The sequence below is a fragment of the Hyperolius riggenbachi genome, chromosome 6 (assembly GCF_040937935.1).
Source record: "Hyperolius riggenbachi isolate aHypRig1 chromosome 6, aHypRig1.pri, whole genome shotgun sequence".
Taxonomy (NCBI): domain Eukaryota; kingdom Metazoa; phylum Chordata; class Amphibia; order Anura; family Hyperoliidae; genus Hyperolius; species Hyperolius riggenbachi.
In genome coordinates, this window is record NC_090651.1 from 344472469 (window position 1) to 344493589 (window position 21121).

The following is a 21121-nucleotide window of genomic DNA, read 5'->3' on the forward strand; positions in this document are numbered from 1 at the left end:
AATTCGCAATTAGGATGCAAAATCGTAATGCGAAATTTCGGAAAAAAGAATAAATAACTTAGTCTGTAATTGTAATCATTTGTAATTTCACATGTTTTCGTGTAATTTTATGCTGACTTTAGCGCATAGCTCCCAACTGTCCCTCTTTTGGAGGGACAGTCCCTCTTTGGGAACCCAGTCCCTCTTTCCTCCTCATTTGTCCCTCTTCCAGGACTGATGTACAGATCTGTATAAATACATGTATTTTTCACTGAAAAATGTGTTTAATTGACTCTAAACTAAATTTCCATCCTCTAAATGTATATATTTCTTATTTGTAAATGTTTACATAAAGGAAAATGATCCAGGATAGAAAGGACCAGTGTGGTTTGAATTATAAAGCAACATATTTTTCCTATGACATTTTTATAGTATGCGTGACTAGGGGTGTGCCAGGGGTGTGGCTTAAGTGTCCCTCTGTCTTATTTCAAAAAGTTGGAAGGTATGCTTTAGTAGTTAATAGCAAAGCCCTCATACATGCTATTGCCACCAAAATTGCTATGTTAACCACTTGAGGACTGCAGTGTTAAACCCCCCTAAAGACCAGGCCATTTTTCACTAAATTGGTCACTGCAGCTTTAAGGGCTCGCTGCAGGGCCGTCCAACTCAGCACACAAGTGATTCTTCCCCCCTTTTTCTCCCCTCCAACAGAGCTTTCTGTTGGTGGGGTCTAATTGCCCCGAGATTTTTATTTTATTTTTGTTTACAAATATTTGTATTATTATTTTTTTAATAAAAGTGCCTATTTTTGTTTCCGATTTTCTCACAGTCCCTCTTTCAATCCCCCTGCCAGCCAATCACTGTGATCGGCTGTGACACCCAATCACCTCTGATCCCCTGAAGTCGTGTCACACGGCTGTCCCCAGTACAACACTGCCTTAGATCGCAGCGCTGTACCGTGTGAAAAGACGGCGGATTAGCCGTCTAACAGTCTCCCTGATGGCAAGGTAACTATGTAATGTTCATTTGAAGTTACCTCATGTGTTTATTTTAAATAATTTTACTCAGTACAGGTTCCCTTTAAGTGTTCACTGTCAGATTCAGAAGAAATGTGATATAAAAAAAAGAAAATAATCTTTCTGTTGGTTTTCATCTTTGTTATTTTTCTATGATGCCAAAAGCGACATTACTTCTGCTCCCTTTTTTTTTTTTTTTTTTTTTTAAAGATTCTTTATTTAAAGATTACATTTTTACAGTACATAATAGTCCAGGCCATAGGTAAACACAGAAGGACAATCATGAAGAATGGTGCGCTCTCTAAGAAGAAAACAAAGTCGTGCTCATGAAAAGGTATAAACATTATGAAGTATGCTCTACTATTGTAAGCTTGAGGCGACAGGTCCAGGATGTCCATACATGTAGACCCGAGGGCCCGGGCAAGCAGAAGTTGTATCAGCATAGAGACAGTGAGAGGAAAAGAAAGAAAGAAGGAAAGAGAGGCGTGAGATACAGTGGATCCTGGGAAGCCCCGGCTCCACAGGATCCAGAAAGGAGGGTAATTGAGGAGAGAGGAGGAGGCCAGGAGTAGGAATTTCCGTCAGGCTCATTTCGGTCTACCCAGTGATTAAGTCTATTGCTGTTGGTTCTATTTTGTAAGGTTAAGACTAGTGTTGGGCGAACAGTGTTCGCCACTGTTCGGGTTCTGCAGAACATCACCCTGTTCGGGTGATGTTCGAGTTCGGCCGAACACCTGACGGTGCTCGGCCAAACCGTTCGGCCATATGGCCGAACTAAGAGCGCATGGCCGAACGTTCCCCGAACGTTCGGCTAGCGCTGTGATTGGCCGAACGGGTCACGTGGTTCGGACCCGAACGCGCTCTGATTGGCCGAACTGTCACGTGGTTCGGGTAAATAAATACCCGAACCACGTCATATCTCCGCCATTTGTCTGTGGGTTTAGCTTTGGGTAGGCAGGCAGGGTAGTTCGCGCTCCAGCCACGCTAGCCAGGGTCCCCCCCAGTCATTGTGTGTCGCTGCTGGGAACAGTAGTACACCGCTCGTTCAGCCACACTATATAGCATTCTGTGTACTGTTCTGTGTCTGCTGGGAACAGTAGTACACCGCTCGTTCAGCCACACTATATAGCATTCTGTGTACTGTTCTGTGTCTGCTGGGAACAGTAGTACACCGCTCGTTCAGCCACACTATATAGCATTCTGTGTACTGTTCTGTGTCTGCTGGGAACAGTAGTACACCGCTCGTTCAGCCACACTATATAGCATTCTGTGTACTGTTCTGTGTCTGCTGGGAACAGTAGTACACCGCTCGTTCAGCCACACTATATAGCATTCTGTGTACTGTTCTGTGTCTGCTGGGAACAGTAGTACACCGCTCGTTCAGCCACACTATATAGCATTCTGTGTACTGTTCTGTGTCTGCTGGGAACAGTAGTACACCGCTCGTTCAGCCACACTATATAGCATTCTGTGTACTGTTCTGTGTCTGCTGGGAACAGTAGTACACCGCTCGTTCAGCCACACTATATAGCATTCTGTGTACTGTTCTGTGTCTGCTGGGAACAGTAGTACACCGCTCGTTCAGCCACACTATATAGCATTCTGTGTACTGTTCTGTGTCTGCTGGGAACAGTAGTACACCGCTCGTTCAGCCACACTATATAGCATTCTGTGTACTGTTCTGTGTCTGCGGGGAACAGTGGTACACCGCTCGTTCAGCCACACTATATAGCATTCTGTGTACTGTTCTGTGTCTGCTGGGAACAGTAGTACACCGCTCGTTCAGCCACACTATATAGCATTCTGTGTACTGTTCTGTGTCTGCTGGGAACAGTAGTACACCGCTCGTTCAGCCACACTATATAGCATTCTGTGTACTGTTCTGTGTCTGCTGGGAACAGTAGTACACCGCTCGTTCAGCCACACTATATAGCATTCTGTGTACTGTTCTGTGTCTGCTGGGAACAGTAGTACACCGCTCGTTCAGCCACACTATATAGCATTCTGTGTACTGTTCTGTGTCTGCTGGGAACAGTGGTACACCGCTCGTTCAGCCACACTATATAGCATTCTGTGTACTGTTCTGTGTCTGCTGGGAACAGTAGTACACCGCTCGTTCAGCCACACTATATAGCATTCTGTGTACTGTTCTGTGTCTGCTGGGAACAGTAGTACACCGCTCGTTCAGCCACACTATATAGCATTCTGTGTACTGTTCTGTGTCTGCTGGGAACAGTAGTACACCGCTCGTTCAGCCACACTATATAGCATTCTGTGTACTGTTCTGTGTCTGCTGGGAACAGTAGTACACCGCTCGTTCAGCCACACTATATAGCATTCTGTGTACTGTTCTGTGTCTGCTGGGAACAGTAGTACACCGCTCGTTCAGCCACACTATATAGCATTCTGTGTACTGTTCTGTGTCTGCTGGGAACAGTAGTACACCGCTCGTTCAGCCACACTATATAGCATTCTGTGTACTGTTCTGTGTCTGCTGGGAACAGTGGTACACCGCTCGTTCAGCCACACTATATAGCATTCTGTGTACTGTTCTGTGTCTGCTGGGAATAGTGGTACACCGCTCGTTCAGCCACACTATATAGCATTCTGTGTACTGTTCTGTGTCTGCTGGGAACAGTGGTACACCGCTCGTTCAGCCACACTATATAGCATTCTGTGTACTGTTCTGTGTCTGCTGGGAACAGTAGTACACCGCTCGTTCAGCCACACTATATAGCATTCTGTGTACTGTTCTGTGTCTGCTGGGAATAGTGGTACACCGCTCGTTCAGCCACACTATATAGCATTCTGTGTACTGTTCTGTGTCTGCTGGGAATAGTGGTACACCGCTCACCCGTCACTGTATAGCATTGTGCTCTGTGTCGCTGCTGGGAATAGTGGTACACCGCTCACCCGTCACTGTATAGCATTGTGCTCTGTGTCGCTGCTGGGAATAGTGGTACTGTATAGCATTTCTGTACTGCCACTGTACTGCTGCCAGTCAGCGTGTACTGTAAGGATAAGTGAAATGAGGAAGAAATCCGGTGAAAGAGGGAGGGGCAAGGGAAGAGGTGTTTCCCCTGACGGTTCACGTACAGGCCACAGGGGAGCACCCAAGAAAACCCACTCAATACCGCCCATGTTGTCCAGGACAACAACCCTCACAAATCCAAAAGAACAGGACCAGATAATTACTTGGATGACCTCTCAAGCGTCCAGCAGTGGGTTAAGCAGCACCAGCACATCACGCACGAGGTCCGAGTCCTCAGCCAGTTACAAGGAGCCAGTGGGCACAAAGCTGACACAACCGGCAGCGACACCACGCACACAACTGCCAGATAACCAGTCCGATGAATTACCTCAGGACACAATGGGGTATTCGCAGGAGCTATTCCCAGCCCAACAAACTTCCACCTTTCAAAGGTCAATGGAGGAACAGCCAGAAATGTTGTGCCTGGATTCACAACCGTTAACTGTGGGAAATGCACCGCGCACTGAAATACAAGGCGAGTCCGAAGAGGACTCGGAAACCCAAATCCCAGAGCAATTTGGGCAGGAGGGGTTGCAATTGCAGGAGGTCGGCCGACAAGATCTGGAAGACGACGTTGGAGTGTGCTGCGCAGAGGTTGTTGTGGGGAGCTCTACTCCACGGCGGTGGCCCACAATGACATATGACGAGTTTGAGGAGATGGAAGAGGAGGGTATGGACAATGTGGACAGAGACCCAGATTTTGTTTGTGAACGAGAACATCGCCGTCGTAGCAGCAGCACAGATGAGTCTGTTGAAGAACACACTGCTGCACGAGTTCGCCTTGTGCCACAAGGTAGGCGGCGCGCAATTTCAGGCACCACAAGCGTGGAAGTTCAAGTGAGAGGCAAAAGAGGAGCAAACAGAAATCGCCAGCAAGGAGGCAGGTGCTCCAAAGTCTGGGCTTTCTTTGAAGACTGCACTGAGGATGTTACCATGGCGATTTGCAAGGTGTGCAAGACCCGCCTGAGCAGGGGGAAAAATATTAACAACCTCTCCACCACCAGCATGAGCCGTCACATGCTATCCAAACATCCCACTCTTTGGGCAAACGCGTCAGGACAGGGTACCAGAAACAACACTGCCTCCCTTGGGTTCACCAGACTCACCACCAGACCCGCCTCAGCAGCAGCAGTAGCCCAGCCATTGCGTGGTTCACAACATTCACAAACATCAGACGACGCTGACACTGTCACTTTCCGGAGTAGTGCTCTTGAGGTCTCCCAGTGTTCATCAAACACAACAACCAACAGCCCTTCCGTGTGCAGCGCTACGGTTCAGTTGTCTGTGTCGGAGATGTTTGAGCGCAAGAGGAAATTGCCAGCAAATGACCCCCGGGCCGTGGCAGTAACAGCCAGCATAGCCAAGCTTCTGGCCTGCGAAATGCTGCCATATCGATTGGTGGAGACAAACAGCTTCAAGGGCATGATGTCAGTGGCCATCCCACGTTACGTGGTTCCCAGCCGCTACCACTTTGCACGCTCTGCAGTGCCTGAGTTGCATGAGCACGTGGTCAGCAAAATAACCCGAAGCTTGAAGAATGCCGTTGCCTGCAAGGTTCACCTCACCACTGACACCTGGACGAGTGCGTTCGGCCAGGGTCGATACATCTCCCTTACCGCGCACTGGGTGAACCTTGTGGAGCCTGGCAGCGATTCCTCACCTGCTACGGCACGGGTGTTGCCCACGCCACAAACAGCTGCACCGCCGTCCCTCCCACTGGATAACAGCAGCACCTACCTCTCTGACTCCTTCTCCTCCAACGCATCTCAAAGCTGTACCTCATCCGGAAACGCTAACCCAGCAGCAGTAGGATCGTGGAAGCAGTGCAGCACAGCTGTTGGCATGCGTCAGCAAGCGTTGCTGAAGCTAATCTGCCTTGGGGATAAGCAGCACACAGGGGAGGAAATTTGGAGGGGAATAAAGGAACAGACGGATTTGTGGCTGGCACCGCTGGACCTGAAACCGGGCATGGTTGTGTGTGATAATGGGAGTAATCTCATTCGCGCTTTAAGGTTGGCTAAGCTGACACACATCCCTTGCCTGGCGCACGTGATGAACCTAGTAGTTCAGCGGTTCCTGAGGACATACCCAGGCGTGCCCGATCTGCTGTTGAAGGTGCGTCGAGTGTCCAAACATTGTAGAAATTCCAGTACTGCTTCGGGGGCACTCGCCAAGATGCAGGAGCGCTTCAATCTCCCCCACCATCGCTTGCTGTGTGATGTCCCTACGCGCTGGAATTCTACGCTGCACATGCTAGCCCGCTTTTGCGAGCAGAAGAGTGCAGTGGTCCAGTACATGACGGCGCAGTACCGAGGCGCATCCGGCCAGCTGCCAAGCTTCTGTGGATCCGATTGGGCCAACATGTTGGACCTCTGCCAAGTCCTCCAAAATTTTGAGCAATCCACGTTGCTTGTGAGCAGTGACAACTCTTCAGTCAGCATTACCATACCACTGCTGTGTTTACTGAAGAGGTCGATGTTAAAAATCAAGGAAACAGCTGTCATGATGCAACTGGGGGAATCTGAAGGAGAAAACGATCAGCGTGATGGTACCAACATCAGGCCATCCGCCTCAGGGAACGCTGGCCCCAGCAGCTATGACGAAGAAGAGGAGGAGGAACAGCTGGAGTTGGAGCAGGAATTTCATGCCACCACTGACGAGGGCCAGAGCGGTGCACGTTGGACTTCCACAATTCAACGCGAATGGTCAGCAGAAGCAGACCAGGAGGAAGGTGACGACTATGATGCATCACAACAACTATCACAACGCTCACAAGAGGATGATGAGGATTCTGGTAGGACTCTGGCACACATGGCTCAATTCATGCTAGACTGCATTGAACGTGACCCACGCATTGTGCGCATTCTGGACAACACCAATTACTGGGTTTATACCCTTCTGGATCCACGGTACAAACACAATGTTCCAAAACTGCTTGAAGAAAGAGTCAGACAGGTCAAAATGGAAGAATACCAGCAGGCCCTTGTGGAGACTTTAGAGAGGAGATTGACATCCTCCCCCTCCTCTAGCCAGTTGTACGCAGACAGACTGACTTCCGCAAACCCAGGACGACCAGGAGGGCAGCAAACAACGCAAGCCGCAGCTAGAACCCAAAAGGGAATGGTATCGGCAGTGTCCTTGGAGTGGGAAAATTTTCTGACACCCATGCAGCCGCAGCCCACTGAACAGCAAGCGTGCAGATCCACCTCCAACACCGATCGCCTGGAGAAGATGGTCAAGGACTACATGTCAGATGGCGTAGCTGTGTCGAACCATCCATCTGCACCCTTCAACTATTGGGTATCGAAGCTAGACACCTGGCACGAACTGGCAATGTACGCAATAGAGGTGCTGGCTTGCCCGGCAGCCAGCGTTATGTCGGAACGCTGTTTCAGTGCTGCCGGAGGCATCGTCACAGATCGGCGTATCCGCCTCTCTACAGAAAATGCAGACCGTCTGACTCAAATTAAAATGAATCAATCCTGGATTGGAAATGACTACGCAACACTCCAGGACCCCAACCAAGTAACATGACCAATGAACATCTGGGATGGTGTTGCGTTTCCGGGCCCTGTTTATTGAACCTCTCATCTGTATTACATTTATGACTGCATGGCGGCAAAAAGCATTGCTGCTATATCCGCACGCTTTTTGTCCACATGCAAGGCCTGGGTTGTTGTGTCTCACAAAGCGTGGCCTTCTCCTCCTGCGCCTGCTCCTGTTCCATCACGTCTGCTGCTGCTGGGTTAGCGTTGCCGCGTGGTCCCTGTTTATTGAACCACTTATCTTTATTACATTTATGACTGCATGGCGGTACAAAGCATGCTATCCGCACGCTTCTTGCCCTCATGCAAGGCCTGGGTTGTTGTGTCTCACAAAGCGTGGCCTTCTCCTCCTGCGCCTCCTCCTGTTCCATCACGTCTGCTGCTGCTGGGTTAGCGTTGCCGCGTGGTCCCTGTTTATTGAACCACTTATCTTTATTACATTTATGACTGCATGGCGGTACAAAGCCTGCTATCCGCACGCTTCTTGCCCTCATGCAAGGCCTGGGTTGTTGTGTCTCACAAAGCGTGGCCTTCTCCTCCTGCGCCTCCTCCTGTTCCATCACGTCTGCTGCTGCTGGGTTAGCGTTGCCGCGTGGTCCCTGTTTATTGAACCACTTATCTTTATTACATTTATGACTGCATGGCGGTACAAAGCATGCTATCCGCACGCTTCTTGCCCTCATGCAAGGCCTGGGTTGTTGTGTCTCACAAAGCGTGGCCTTCTCCTCCTGCGCCTGCTCCTGTTCCATCACGTCTGCTGCTGCTGGGTTAGCGTTGCCGCGTGGTCCCTGTTTATTGAACCACTTATCTTTATTACATTTATGACTGCATGGCGGTACAAAGCATGCTATCCGCACGCTTCTTGCCCTCATGCAAGGCCTGGGTTGTTGTGTCTCACAAAGCGTGGCCTTCTCCTCCTGCGCCTCCTCCTGTTCCATCACGTCTGCTGCTGCTGGGTTAGCGTTGCCGCGTGGTCCCTGTTTATTGAACCACTTATCTTTATTACATTTATGACTGCATGGCGGTACAAAGCCTGCTATCCGCACGCATCTTGCCCTCATGCAAGGCCGGGGTTGTTGTGTCTCACAAAGCGTGGCCTTCTTCTCCTCCTGCGCCACCCTCCTCCTGTTCCATCACGTGTGCTGCTGCTGGGTTAGCGTTACCGGTCCCTTTTCCTGGAACCTCTTATATGTATTACATTTATGACTGCATGCCGACAAAAAACATGTTACCTGTGCAAAGAAAACAGACATTTCCCGCATTTAAAAGACAGTTTTCCCTTTGAAACTTTAAAATCGATTTTCTCAAAAACTATAAGCTCTTTTTGCTAATTTTTTTTTCCTCTTGTACCCACTCCCAAGGTGCACATACCCTGTAAATTTGGGGTATGTAGCATGTAAGGAGGCTTTACAAACCACAAAAGTTCGGGTCCCCATTGACTTCCATTATGTTCGGAGTTCGGGTCGAACACCCGAACATCGCGGCCATGTTCGGCCTGTTCGGCCCGAACCCGAACATCTAGATGTTCGCCCAACACTAGTTAAGACCCAACCCGAAGGGAAGAGCTCTGAGTTTGCTCAGTATCATTACTCAGCCAAGAGTTTTAAGCAGGGGTGTTTTGTAGTAGTAATTTATATTCATCTGATTCTAAAAAGATGTTCCAGTGGATCCATGTGTTAGAGAAAATCTCCTCTCTATTATGAATACTATGTGTGAGGGATTCCATTTGATAGATATGTTTAATCTCATTGATCCATTCCAGGATCGAAGGTGTTGCTGTTGATTTCCAGTTTCTTGCAATAATGATTCTAGCTGCTTGGATTAAATGTTTGGATAGAGAGCGTTTGAATTGCTTGAAGGGTTTAGGTGTGTTATGGAGGATAGTAGGAGGGATCTGAGGAGGGTTCTCCATCAGTAAGAGTTTTAATGTGTCTCTGGACCTGCTGCCAGAAGGGTTGTATATTTTCACATTCCCAGAAAATGTGGAGCAAGGTGCCATTTGCTTTATTGCATCTCCAGCAATGAGGGTTAGCTTGTGGATATATTTTATGTAATCTGTTTGGAGTGAGATACCACCTGGAGAGGATCTTGTAGTTGGTCTCTTTCACTCTGGAGGAGACTGAAGCAGTTTGGTTAAGAATCAGTATCTTCTGCCATCGCTCCTCTGTGAACTGTGTCTGGAGGTCTTGCTCCCATTTCTGCTTAAGCTCCTCTGACCAGGTGGTATCAGAGACCAACAGCTGATAAATGGGTCCATCTGAAAATGGCGCAGGGAGAAAAATGGCGCACCGTTCTGCCGATAAATGTATCATAAAACGCTATTTACCGGTTTAATGTAAATACAATAAAACGGTAAATTTCGTTTTATGCTACAGATTGCAGAGCGGTGCGCCATGAAAAACATGCAGAGGGCTGGGGTCAGTAGTATAGGCAGCGGGGGCTGCTAGTGTAGGCAGCGGGGCTGGGGGAGAGATGCAGCGGGACACTAGCGGGCATAGGCAGCAGGGGCTGCTAGTGTAGGCAGCGGGGCTGGGGGAGAGATGCAGCGGGACACTAGCGGGCATAGGCAGCAGGGGCTGCTAGTGTAGGCAGCGGGGGCTGGGGGAGAGAGGCAGCGGGACACTAGAGGGCATAGGCAGTGGATATGTGCAGAGGCATACGTTACCTTGTCCTGGGCCGGCGATCGCTCCTTCCCTCCGCTCCTTCTATTTGTTTGCTGTAGTCCTGCAGCCGGCCAATCACCATGCGGAGACTGAAGCCACATGGTGATTGGCCGGCTGCAGGACTACAGTAAACGAATGGAAGAAGTGAAGGAGCGGAGGGAAGGAGCGATCGGCGGCCCAGGACAAGGTAACGTATGCTTCTGCACATCCTCCCCCGATGCCTATGCCCTCCAGTGTCCCGCTGCCTCTCTCCTCCCCGACCCCCGCTGCATCTTTGAACACTTATAACGCTATTTAGCGTTATAAGTGTAAGGCACACTACCTGCGCCATTTTTTAACACTTATAACGCTAAATAGCGTTATATAATGTAAGTCTATGGGGCGCCTTTTTTATCCCCCTGGCGCTGTGCGCGATTTTTAACTGACCCGTGATAAATACAGGAGAGTGTTTTTTTGGTTGTGCCGGATGTCATGCAAAGGGATTCAAATTGTGTTAGAGGGCGAGACAGTTGATCCTTCTTACCCAAGGATTCAAGAAAATGGATAAATTGTATGTGACTCCATACATCTAAGAAAGGGCATGAGCGTTGTTCACGCAGTTGGTTTGTTGATTTCCATATTTTATTGGAAATGAAGTCTCGGGCGCGCAAGGTTTCTCCCATTCTCCAGCTAATATAGGCTTGGGAAGAGCATCCCAGTGGGAAGATAGGGTTGTCTAGTACAGGGACCAGTGGGGTAGGCCAAGGAGATATTTCAGGCAGGTGTCGGATCTTTGATAGGGCGGTAAGTGTGGCGTTTATTGATATGTAGTCATTGGAGATTTGTCTAGATGCCCATGAGTGTGATGTCAGAGCTGAACCCACAAGGTCCTGTTCGAGGAGAACCCATCTCTTTTGGGTGGAGTGTCTGTGCCAGTCTACCAGCTGAACCAGTGATGCCGCCAGATAGTATTTTCTGAAGTCAGGTACAGCGAGACCTCCCATAGCTTTTGGCAGGACAAGTGCAGCAAGTCTAATTCGCGGTGGCTTACATCTCCAGATGAAACGGGCAAACATCTTTCTTAGCTGTTTAAAATGTTCAGATGGAAGGATAATTGGGATAGTTTGGTAGAGGTATAGGAGACGTGGCAGAACATTCATTTTGAGAATGTTTATTTGTCCCAGCCATGTAAAATGGGGTTTGTCCCACCTAAGAAGATCTTTTTCTAGAGTTTTAATCAGAGGAGAAAAGTTAATGCTATATAAGCTGTTTAGCAGGGATGGAATACGGATACCTAGATAGGTGATAGCTTGGCTGTGCCATTTATAGGGGAAATTCTGCTTAATGAGTGCATTGAGTTCAGCTGACATTGAGATCCCCATTGCTTGGCGTTTCTCAGGGTTTACCTTAAAGTTTGAAAGTAAACGGTATCTTTCTAGTTCCAGTTCTAATATTGGTAATGAAATATGGGGATTAGTTATATAGAATAAGAGATCGTCCACATAAGCCGCCACCTTGTGTTCAGATGTGGGAAGTTTGGGGCTAGTGATGTCTGGGTTTTTGCGGACCAGGCGTAAAAAGGGTTCCAGGGATAGGGCAAAAATAAGAGGGGAGAGCGGACAGCCCTGTCTAGTGCCATTGGCGATGCGAAAGGAGGAGGAGACAACACCATTAACTCGGACTTGCGCTGTGGGTGCAGAATATAAGGCCATAATCCATTTAAGCATGTGAGGGCCCAACCCTATCTGTTGGAGGGTGGATTCCAAGAATTTCCAGTCTACTCTGTCAAATGCTTTTTCTGCATCTGTTGACAGAAGTAGAAGGGGGGTGTGTGATTTATGCGCCCATTGGATAAGGTTAATAGTCCTTATGGTGTTGTCTCTCGCCTCCCGGCAAGGGATAAAACCAGCCTGATCAGGGTGTACTATAGAATTTATATGGGGAGACAGTCTGTTAGCTAGAACCTTAGCAAACAATTTAAGGTCCGTATTCAGTAAGGAGATGGGGCGGTAATTTGAACACAAGGTGGCGTCTTTCCCAGGCTTTGGTATGACCGCTATCTGGGCTGCAAGCATATCTCTGGGTAATTGAGGGGTGTCACCATCTCCTTCAATCAGGGCATTGAGGGATTTAAGCAAATGTGGGATCAGAATGTCCTTAAAGGATTTATAATATTCCAGGGGGAGGCCGTCTGGACCCGGTGCTTTGCCTGAAGCAGATTCTTTTATAGCTTGTCTAATTTCTAGTTCAGTGATAGGTTGTTCTAGGTCTGATGTGATTTGTTCAGGTAAAGAAGGTAGTCCCAACTCTTGGTTGTATGTTTTAATGTGGTTAATTTTTTAATCTAAGGGAGAGCGTGATGTAGAGTCAGGGAGATTATACAGAGACTCATAAAAGTCCCTGAAAACCTTTGCGATGTTTTCAGAGCGCACTGTTTTGGAACCCGTCTCATCCAGGATGCAAGCCACGTTAGGGAGCGCCTGTTTCTCTCTGAGTGCTTTTGCCAGCATTCTGCTGCACTTGTTTCCGAATTCGTAGAATGCTCTATTACACCTAGTCCTAGGACCCCTACTGTTCTCACTCTATACTGCCTCAATTGGCAAAATCATCTCCTCCATGGGCTTCAATTACCACCTGTATGCCGACGACACCCAGATATATCTCCACACCCCAGACCTCTCCTCCTCTACCATGGACAAAGTCTCTGCCTGCCTCACATCCATTTCCTCCTGGATGGCTGCCAGGTACCTGAAGCTTAATTTGGACAAGACTGAGCTTCTAATATTCCCACCCCGCACAGCTGCACCCCTCCCAGATCTGCACGTCACTATTGAAAATACTATAATCCACCCTACCTCCCAAGCCCGCTGTCTAGGCGTTACTCTGGACTCTGAACTTTCCTTTACCGCCCACATCCAAGGTATTGCCAGATCCTGCAACTTCCACCTCCGCAACATCTCCAAGATCCGCTCCTACCTGTCCCCTGACACCACTAAACTCCTTATCCACGCCCTTGTCATCTCCCGCCTAGACTACTGCAATTCTCTTTTATCTGGCCTCCCCTCTAACCGTACTGACCCACTTAAATTGGTAATGAATGCGGCAGCCAGACTGATACATTCTTCTCACCGCAGCGCCTCTACAACTCCGCTCTGTAAAGCACTACACTGGCTCCCCATCAGCTTTAGGATCAATTTCAAAATCCTGTGCTTTGCCTACAAATCAGTGCACAAGACCTGCCCAACCTACATCTCTGATCTGGTCCACAGGCACATACCAGCCCGCCCCCTCCGATCCTCCAATGACCTGCGCCTAGTCGCATCACGCATAACTCAGTCACACGCACGATTGCAGGACTTCACCAGGGCCGCCCCTACTCTCTGGAACTCTCTCCCACCAGCCGTCAGACTCGCCCCCACCTTTAATTCCTTCAAACAAGCTCTCAAGACTCACCTCTTCACGCTCGCATACCCCCCTACACCAGCACCATAATATGTTCTGTTAGACCCCCTCTCAAAAGACGCACCTATTGTCTCCACCCCACCCTTTAGATTGTAAGCCTCTGGCAGGGCCCTCCTCCCTAACGTATCCAGCTTGATTATGCAATCTTACTCGCAACCACCCCTCTTGTAGACTCGAACAGTCTCTATTTTGACCTATGATACTGTATTGTTATCAAATCATTTGCATGATCTTGTTTTGTTGTGAGTTTCCGTATGTTCTACCTGTATGTTAACCCATTTATCTATTGTGCAGCGCTGCGTAACATGTTGGCGCTTTATAAATACAATAAATAATAATAATAATAATAATTACACCTAGTGGCTATAAGTTTTTCTTTATGGAAGAGAAGTTTACACAGCTTTTCTCTTTCTAATCTGAGGGCTTCCTGGTCCCTCGCTGAGAGTGAGAGTTTATGCTGGGCTTCAAGTCGGGCAATGATTTTTATGCTGTTTTGTATTTCTGCCTGTCTTTGCTTATGCCTAGCAGTGGCTTCCTGTATCATCTTACCGCGAATTACACATTTATGTGCTTCCCAGACAGTGGGGGAGGGAGTCTCCTCGGTAGAGTTCAGCTGAAAATAGGAGGATAATGCGGTGGATATAGATTGCTTGAACTAATTTTCCTGCAGTAAAGAAGTGTTCAACCTCCACTGCCTGGGAAGATGATGTTTGGGTCTAATGCCAATCTCCAGAGTGACCGGGGAGTGGTCAGAAAGTATCATTGGACCTATGTCTGATTGTAGTTGCCCGGAAAGCAAATTCTGAGAAAGAAAAAGGTGGTCTATCCGCGTATACGATTCGTGTGCATGGGAGTAGAACGTGTAATCACGATCGTTTGGATGTTGTGTTCTCCAAATGTCTATTAATTGGCGCTGGGCTAGAACTTTTTTGCGTTTAGACAGTGCCTTTCTGGACAGGGAGCTCCTACCGGTGGAGGAGTCAATTGAGGGGTCAAGTGCCATGTTCAGGTCTCCCCCTAAGATTAGACTTCCTTCCGCGAATGTATCAAGGGCTTCGAGGGCCCTGAGCAGAAAGGCCGGTTGTCCGTTATTGGGGGCATAATAGGTGCCTAAGGTAATATTCCTGGAGAGATAGGTGCCTTTTATGAAGAGGAGACGGCCTGCGGTATCTTTGTGTTCCTGTAAGAGTGTAAAGTCAACATCCTTGGATATCAGGATAGCTACACCTTTGGATTTTGTGTCTGGTGAGTTGCTAAAATAAGCCTGTTTAAAGTGCTTATCTGTCAGTTTTGGGAAGGAGTCTCCTTTAAAGTGTGTCTCTTGGAGAAAAACGATTTGGATTTTTTGTCTGTGTAGATGCCTCAGAAGAGCCCTACGCTTTTCGGGGATGTTGAGTCCCTTCGCGTTGAGGGTCTGTATTTTAAGCATCATTAATAAGCAATAGGTTGCTTATGAGTGGGGACCTAGTGAGCCCGACGGGGTCGTCTGAGGAGGAGAATAGATGGCCAAAGAGGGAGATAGGGAAGAAAAGAGTGTGAAATGATAGATAAAGTAATAGTAAGAGTAATATACAGGGGACCATCCCTGTCTTACGTGCTAACATGTATGTAATCATAACTAGTCCTGCACGGCCTTCATGGGTAGGGAGGGAGATAACACGACTACAATAAGGCGCACTCCGGAGCCCCGGGCATGCAAAATTTTAGCGGTATGTGCTGAGTTGGTTTAGCAAAGGGAGCTGAGGAAGGGAAAAGAGCGTGTCAGTAATAGCAAGCTCATTTTAGTGTAACTCTATGGGGCGTTGTGTGGGCCCTTTAAAGGTTAGCCTTGATGTATATGCCACTTGGAGTGAGAAGTGGTTATTTCACAGTATGGGGGTATATTCGTGTAAATGCACATATGTGGATCCAACATTAAAGATATATAAGGAGGAATAAAAGCTGCAAATTAAACCATAACAGTTAGCTTATGATTCTTAACAAAATGGACACTATGCGTATAGCCCTGTAACGGGTCAAGGGGTCCGAATATATAATATATGTTAAGGTAGCAATATCAACAGTGCGCTCCTTGGTAAGAAACAGGGAGTGATGCCATTCAGGCCGTACGCCACATAAAGCAGATGGGAATGGTAAAAGGCGTAGAGTATATATGTGGTCCAGGCTAGAGTAATAAGCATAGCTCACGTTGTATGCATATGTTGTGTGGGCACTTTAAAGGCTAGTCTTAGTGTATATGTCACAAGGAAAGATAGGTGGCTATTTCACAACATGAGGGTATAATCGTGTAGATGTAGACATATGCATTTCAACATTAAAGATATATAAGGAGGAGCATAAGCTGCAGTTTAAATGATAACATTTAACTTATAGTTCTAAGCAAGATAAACACCACGCATATAGCCCTATAATGGTACAGAGGGTCCGCATGTGTGAAACGCTTTAAGAGAACAATATTAACAGTATGCTCTTTGGTGGGAAAAAGAACAAACAAAGAGCAGTGCCGCTCAAATTATAGGTCACGTAGAGCCGATGGAGATGGTGAAAAAGGCGTAAAGTACATGTGGCTTAGGTTGGAGTGACAAGCATAACTTATGCTATACGCATACCTCTATCCGGGAGCGTAAGAAAGTGGTGAGAAATACAAGTTCTTAAGGCGTTAAGTATTCTTCCGTTGCTTTTGTGGTGGGTTTGTAAACAGAGAGTCTGGCTTCCAGTCGGGCAGGTCTACAGTGTCTATCCCCAGTGCATTACAAAAGGTGGTGGTGTCCGCTGGCGTACGAAGGGTGGCGGACCGATTTCCTAGTTTTGCTTGCAAGTTAAAGGGAAAACCCCACTTGTAGGTCGCACCTTCATCTTGGAGGGTCTGTTGTAGCGGCTTCAGGGCCCATCTCTGCGCTAGGGTGAATGGAGCGAGGTCCTGGTACAAGGTTACCTGGGCTCCATCAAACTCCACCGCTCCGTGTCGTCGTGCCGCTGCCATGATGGCTTCTTTGATGGGAAAATGATGCACCCTGCAGATCACATCACGGGGTGGTGCGGCACCTTTTGGTGCTGGTTTAAGGGCCCGGTGTACCCTGTCAAGGCGGATTGGAGGAGTGTGCACTTGCCCCAGAACTTTGTCAAAGATGGCCTGTACTGTATCTTGTAGGTCCTCACTGCGGGTGGCTTCCGGGAGGCCTTTCAGCCGTATGTTGTTTCGGCGGCCTCTATTTTGTAGGTCTTCCATGGAGGAGCGATAAGTGTTGTTGAGGGTGGCTTGTCTTTCTGCGGCTGCTTTCAAGTCTTTCATTTCTTTACGCAGCTGCTGCACATCGGTTTCCAGCTCAGTAACTCTGTCCGCCACGCCCGCCACCTCCTCTCTAAGTGCCGCTATCTCCGTTCTCGTGGCGGTAAGGATACGATCAGTCTGTGAGTCCATATCCTGCTTCGTAGGAAGACTGGCAAGAAAGCCCAGATATCATCAAGGCTTTTGGTAGGTATCTTGCTCGGGGCTGGTAAGTTTTCGCGGGCGGGCCCCACCACGTCAGTCTGGTCGGCCATCTTGGTAGTTGTACTGCGTAGGACTGGGCCGGAGAAATAGTTGGTGACCAGGTTTGTAGCGGCTCCAGCGGCTGTGTTTGGGGTCTGCTTGGTGCTCTTTCGGTTCCCCTTCGGTTTGTTGGTCTCAAGGTGTGAATTGGGAGTCGTTCCGCTTGCTCATATCTAGGGTTTAGCTATCGTGTTGCCCGGAGCTCGAGGAGAGCATGTCCTCACAGGTCCATGTCAGGCTCCGCCCCCCTGCCCCCTTTTTTTTAACCCAGCTCAGTGTTCATTTTCTCTTCCTACTGCCAGAGCTTACAGCCCCTCCCACAGCAAACATCACCTATACAACAGACTTACTTACTGTGTAAACTCTTCAAGGAGGGGAGGGGTATTCAATTACCTTTTGATCAATAGTATCCTTATCTTATCTGAAATGGGAAGCTTCCTGTTATTTGCATGCTGCGATAAGATTTTTATTGTAGCTTAAAAAAAAATAATAATCTCACAATACCTCTGGCACTGCACAGTCAGTTCCTGCAGTCAGACAAAGGCACGCAGACACAGACCAGGTGTGAAAAGAAATTGGGAAGCATATTTTAGAAGAAAAGGGTCTTACACATATTTTTGAGGCACTATTTTTAACAATTTCTTATTTTTGGATGTTGCAGCGCCCTTTAAAGGAAACCTTAAAGTGAACCAGAGACGAAGCACCCTTGTGTATTTTACCATAGAAATCAGTGGGAACATTAGAGAAAACATTTACCATGCTCTCTGTTCCATCCTCACTGCTAAAAGTGTCTGTTATCTAGCTGAGATAAGAATCCCGGACTGAGCATTGATTCTGGCTTTGCTATAATGACTCAGCTATAATGATTCCTGAGCAAAGCCAGCAGGGGGCAGGCTTGGACTTGAAGACAGCAAAGAACACAGTCTCAGCTATAATTATTCTGTAGCAAAGCCAGACCGACTGCTTAGTCGGGATTCTTATCTTAGAGGTGATAACAGGCAAATTAAACAGAGAACAATGTAACAAAGAGCAGATTAGGTGTTTACTGTCATGTTCCCACTGATTTATAAGGTAAAATACATGAGGTTGCTTCATCTCTGGTTCTCTTTAACTGAGTAAAAAAGAAAAGTTTCACTTTTTTTTTTTGCTTTAACTGATAGCTAACTCAGTAAATGACAGTACTATCTTACTACTTTCTGTGAACTACAACGTTCCACCTCCTCATGCGTGGACACAAAGCTTTCCTCTTGAATTATCTCACCTTACTAATTATTCTCCTTAACTATAAGGTGAACTAATTCATAAGATAAACTATTTTTCTCCTGAGTTTTCTCCTGAGAGATAATTTATCATCTTACCTCGAAAATAATTTTTAAGCACCTTACAACTGAACAAGTAATCCGGTAACCAAAAATTAAGTAACAGACCTATTTGGAGCCCTTTATTGCAGATACATATCATGTCCACAAGGTGGTGCACTCTGGCAGTACTGTATTACTAGTTTAGTTTTGCTTTTTTCCAATTACAGTATCAGGTGTTTGCAATCTCACAAATAAGACAGTATTCCTTTCCACCTGGCTAGATTGAAATCCAAAAGCCTGTTATTCCTGGACTGCTTTCATTATGTCCTGAAATGTTTAATCCTTCTGCATGAGTGTTCTTTGTACCCCTGCATCACACCAATTTCTGTCTTTATTTAAAGGACCACTATAGCAAAAAGTGTATGCAGTTAAAATCCGACAGAACCTACAGGTTTTGGACCGGTCCATCTCATTTCTTGAATGACAGTTGTTTGGTCTAACTGCCAAAATAGTAAAATACCAGCCATCTATTTTGGCAGTTAGACTTAGCAACTGTCATTCAAAAAATGTTTTTGAAAACAAAGAAAACCCTGAGAATCCCCCATGAGGATATGGGCTAGCAAAGCAAAGCCCCCGGGCCCCAGTCCATCCCTGCAAAGCCCCCAGCAACGTAAAGCCCCAGGGCCCCAGACAAGCAAAGCAAAGCCCCCAGCCCACCCTAGCAAAGCCCCAGGAGGAGGACCTCTAGACACCAGGGAACTGTATAGGGGTTGGAGGGAACTTTATAAGGGAGGGAGGTGGCCAGTAGATATTGAGGTTGGTCCGTGACTGGGTCCCAGCGTACAATTTCGGCCCACTTTGTATTTGAGTTTGACACCCCTGCTCTAGGGCAAAGGAAGACAACAAACAAGTAAGTAAAGACTTTCAGCTTTTCATAGATGTTCGTTACACATTTGCTCGAATTCCCCTATGAGAGGCGGAACAGGACGGATCGCTGTCCTGTTCCATAAAGATTACGGAGGGGAGGAGGGAAGGGGAGGAAAGGGGAGGGAGGGAGAGAGAGACTCATAGAGGCTGGGCAAAAAAAAAACCAGAAACGGCCAGAGCGATCGGACCCCTCCGGCGGCATGTCCCCTTAGGGACAAAAAAAAAAGGAAGAGAGTCCGATCGCTGGGCTCCATAGCTGGGTTGTGCAGGAGGCTGAAAAGCCTGCACAGCCCAGTACAGCAAAAATGAGCCTGGTCGTTAGGGGGGTTAACACTGCGGTCGTCAAGTGGTTAACTAAATGTGCTCTAAACTAACCGCTTCCATTACTCTAGCAATCATAGCATACAGTTCCCCCCAAAAAAGAACAAAACCTTAATTCCTGAATTTAGATATGCTTAGTCATGTTTATAGACATTTAATGTAGATATGCTGAGATCTGCACTGTGAAATTCCTGATTGCCCTTGCTGCACTGCATTCTGGGAAAGGAGGGAAGGTGTGGCCATTCCTCCAATCATCAACCGGACCAATAAAGACTTTGCAGAGGTTAGTGTTGGAGATGTCAACTAAAGACCCACCTGCTAGTTATAATGAAGGGGTGGAGCAGAAGAAAGGGGGGGGGGGGGTTGAGAAGGGGAGTGAAGAGAGTACAGGGAGTTCAGAAAGTTGACAGCTAAGGGGAAGAAGCTGTTCCTATGCCTTCTAGTCCTGGGGAAGATGAAATGATACCTCCGGCCCGAGAGGAGGAGGCGGCTGAAGAAGTGGTAGCCTGGGTGTGAGGGATCGTTGGCAAGTACAGCCATACACCTACTGTATATTCTCTCTGCTGCTGACCAAACATAAGTATTTGGTGACTGACGACCAATTTGTCTTCTTTGTGTATATACTGTAGGCTTTGAAGGAGCCCAGCGTCCCTCTTTTACTGCGCACACACTCGGTGAAGTTATATTTCACCTCAGGAAACAGCAGAAGACAAGGCATCCCCAGAGACTCTTTAGCTGAGAACATCCCGCGGGGCGCCTTGTCAGCTAACTGTCTGCAAACTTTTTTTTAAGTGCACATCTAAACGGATCCTGAATCACAGAACTTTATTTGATGTCATTTCTCAAAGAGTCTAGACAAGAAATGGGTGTCTGCAGGGGGTAAGCAGATTAGGCTCCACAGAAAGGTGTTTGAAATGTTAATGTACTTACACCTACCAACTAAACCCAGAATGGAACAACAAGAAGAAGAATCTAACAGCAATAAGGCCACTGAGTATCCAGAGAGATGATGCTGACCCAGAACTGGTGGGATATTAGAAGAGGCTTAGCTCAAACAGTCCATACTAAAAATAAAATCTATGCTAATTTATATTTAGTAATCTGGTTGTTAAAGAGTACATGAAGTAAAAAGAACAGAGCCTGTCATGCTTGGCTCTCTCTTAAAGGATAACTGAAGCGAGAGGGATATGGAGGCTGCCATATTTATTTCCTTTTAAAGTAACACTGAAGCGAAAAAAAATATATGATATAATGAATTGGTTGTGTACTATGAATAATTACTAGAAGATTAGCAGCAAAGAAAATATTCTCATATTTTTATTTTCAGGTATATAGTGTTTTTTCTAACATTGCATCACTCTATAA

General features: G+C 47.3%; 1 protein-coding gene across 2 annotated transcripts in view; it reads left to right on the top strand.

Moving 5' to 3' along the window:
• LOC137521795 (hemicentin-1-like) overlaps positions 1-21121 on the top strand; it is an 81500-nt gene that overhangs the window by 24278 nt on the left and 36101 nt on the right. The gene's annotated exons all lie outside the window — the stretch shown is intronic.